The 2,628-nt window shown below is 40.1% G+C and overlaps 1 pseudogene; it reads left to right on the top strand.

Annotated features, from left to right (window-relative positions):
- The first annotated feature begins 431 nt into the window (after positions 1–431).
- Positions 432–1,910, top strand: LOC100942753 (annotated as a pseudogene).
- The last annotated feature ends 718 nt before the right edge of the window (positions 1,911–2,628 follow it).

Below are 2,628 nucleotides of genomic sequence, written 5' to 3'. Positions count from 1 at the left end.
TCCATTCTTGTGATACTTTGCTAAGAAGAACATTTTCCAGTTCCATCCATGTAAACATGAAGGAGGTAAAGTCTCCATCTTTCTTTATGGCAGCATAGTATTCCATGGGGGGTGGGGGAGAGGAGGGTAGAAGGGCGGATGAGTGGTGGGAGGGTGACTGGAACGATCACCTATATGGTCTGTCTAACAAGGGTATAAGTGAAGTTTTCTAGAACTAGAGTATAAATGTTTTAACACAATAACTAAGTAAATGACACAAAGTCTATGTTAACCAGTTTGATGAAAATATTTCAAATTGTATACGAAAACACTACACTGTACCCCATGTTTGCATTAATGTATACAGCTATTATTTAATAAAAAATAAAAATAAATTAAAAAAAAAAAAGGAGGTGGCAGAGGCCTGGAGCTGAAGGACAACATGGTTCAGTCATGAAGCCATTGTCATGGAAATGGACCCCTTTCTTCACTGTATGATCCCAAACTTCATTCAAAGCCAAGAATTCTTGGGAAGAACTTCAGAAGGAACTTTTGAACTTGGCCTTCCACAAAAAATATAAAGATTTATATAAGTTCCAACAGTCTGATGATTTGAGAAGAGAAGAGATAAAGAGATCTTTATATCTCTGCTTTAAGGAAAATTCTGTTTGAAGATTTTTGGGTCTGGTTTTTTGACATTTCTAAAATTGATCTGGAATCAACTATTGCCATGTCCTATGCTAAATATGAATTCACTGATGCCCTACTCTCCCATGATGATGAGCTGGAAGGGAGCCAGATTGCCTTCATTTTGTACCTGGTTCCTTCCTAGGATAAGACTTTTGGGGGCACCCTGGACATCTACAACATTGATGAACACTTTCAGCTGAAGCACATCATCAAGTCTCTTATCCCTTCATGGAACAAACTGGTCTTCTTTGAAGTGTCTCCAGTATCCTTTCACCAGGAGTCTGAAGTCCTGTCTGAAGAAAAGTCATGTTTGTCTCCAAGTGGCTGGTTTCATGGCTCTTCAGGGACTAGGCCTCCCAACTCCTTTGAACTCCTCATACCTTGGCGCCCTCACATCCCACAAGATTATGAAATTTTATATGATTGGATCAACCCAACATATCTGGACATGTATTATCAAGGTCAAATTCAAGAAGTTGACTTTGGAGAAAGTTCTGAAATTCTCCTGAAGGAGTTTCTTAAGCCTAAGAAATTTGCAAAGGTCTGTGAGGCTCTGGAGAATGATGTGGAATGGAGCAGCTGAGGTCCCCCTAATAAAAGGTTTTATGAGAAAGCGGAAGAGAGTAAGCTTCTCAATATTCTGAAAGACTGCATGGAGTTATTTCGCTCTGAGGCACTGTTCTTGCTGCTCTCCAACTTCACAGGCCTGAAGCTTCACTTCTTGGCCCCTTCAGAAGAAGATGAAACTGATGACCAAAAAGAGGAAGAAGCAGCCTCTACTGCTGACTGTACTGAAGAAGGGACTAGCCACAATTCCTCTGAGCCAGAGAATAAGCAGGCAGACATCAACAACAAGAGCCAACAGGCCCAGAGCCAGAGGAAAATGAAACAAAGAAAGAATTAAGTGTTCCCACATGCCAAGGAGAATTGAGGCATTGGAAGACAGGTCACTATACTTTAATCCATGACAATAGCAAGGCTAAATTTGCCCTAGACTTAATTCTGTACCATGGATGTGAAGGCTGGGAGCCAGAGTATGGTGGCTTTACTTCCTACATTGCTAAAGGTGAAGATGAAGAGCTGCTAACAGTGACTCCAAAAAACAATTCTTTGGCATTGGTCTACGAGATAGAGAGACTCTGAAATTTGTTAAGCTTATTAATCACCAAAGTCTAGAACAGAAGAAAACCTTCCCAAACAGAAAATGTTTCTGGGACTTTTCATTTATCTATTATGAATGATAGGACTGGGCAAAGCTAAACGAAAACATGATCGATCTTTCATTAATACTGGGAAATCTGGAAGATCTGAGCATGGAGTGAGGCAGATCTGCATGGTATATTGTCTTAAAACTGGTTGCCCTTTAATAGGGCTCTATGATTGTCTTCAACATAGACCTTGAGCTTAGAGCTATAAACTTATTTCTTGATTTTAAAAAATTCTAAATAAATAAATAAATATATAAAGTAATACAGAGGCCAGGCACAGTGACTCATGTCTATAATCCTAGTACGCTGGGAGGCCAAGAGTAGGCCAAGGAAGATTGCCTGATGTTGGGAGTTTGAGACCAGACTGAGCAAGAGGAATACCCATCTATACTAAAAATAGAAAAGTCAGCTAGGCATGGGGGTGCATACCTGTAGTCTCATAGTCCCAGCTACTTGGAAGGCTGAGGCAGGAGAACCACTTGAGCCAGGAGTTTGAAGTTGCAGTGAGCTGTGACCATTGCACTCTAATCATACTGGGTGGCAGAGTAAGACTCAGTCTCTGAAAAATAATAAAAATAAGGTGCTTTAAAGTAATAGAGAATCTCAGTGCTAAGTTAATAACCAAGAATGTATTTCAAAATCAATTTAGAGTGCCCCCTATGCCCACAATGGAATAAGAAGAACTCAACTTCCCTCCAGCATTAAACAAGCAAAAAGTCAGAACAAGAAGAATGAAACCTCTTCAGACACT

This window comes from Otolemur garnettii, unplaced genomic scaffold (genome assembly GCF_000181295.1).
Source record: "Otolemur garnettii isolate 467f Iridium unplaced genomic scaffold, OtoGar3 scaffold00146, whole genome shotgun sequence".
In the NCBI taxonomy this organism is placed as follows: Eukaryota; Metazoa; Chordata; class Mammalia; order Primates; family Galagidae; genus Otolemur; species Otolemur garnettii.
The sequence above is the reverse complement of the archived record's forward strand: the minus strand, read 5'-3'. Positions and strand labels throughout refer to the sequence as shown.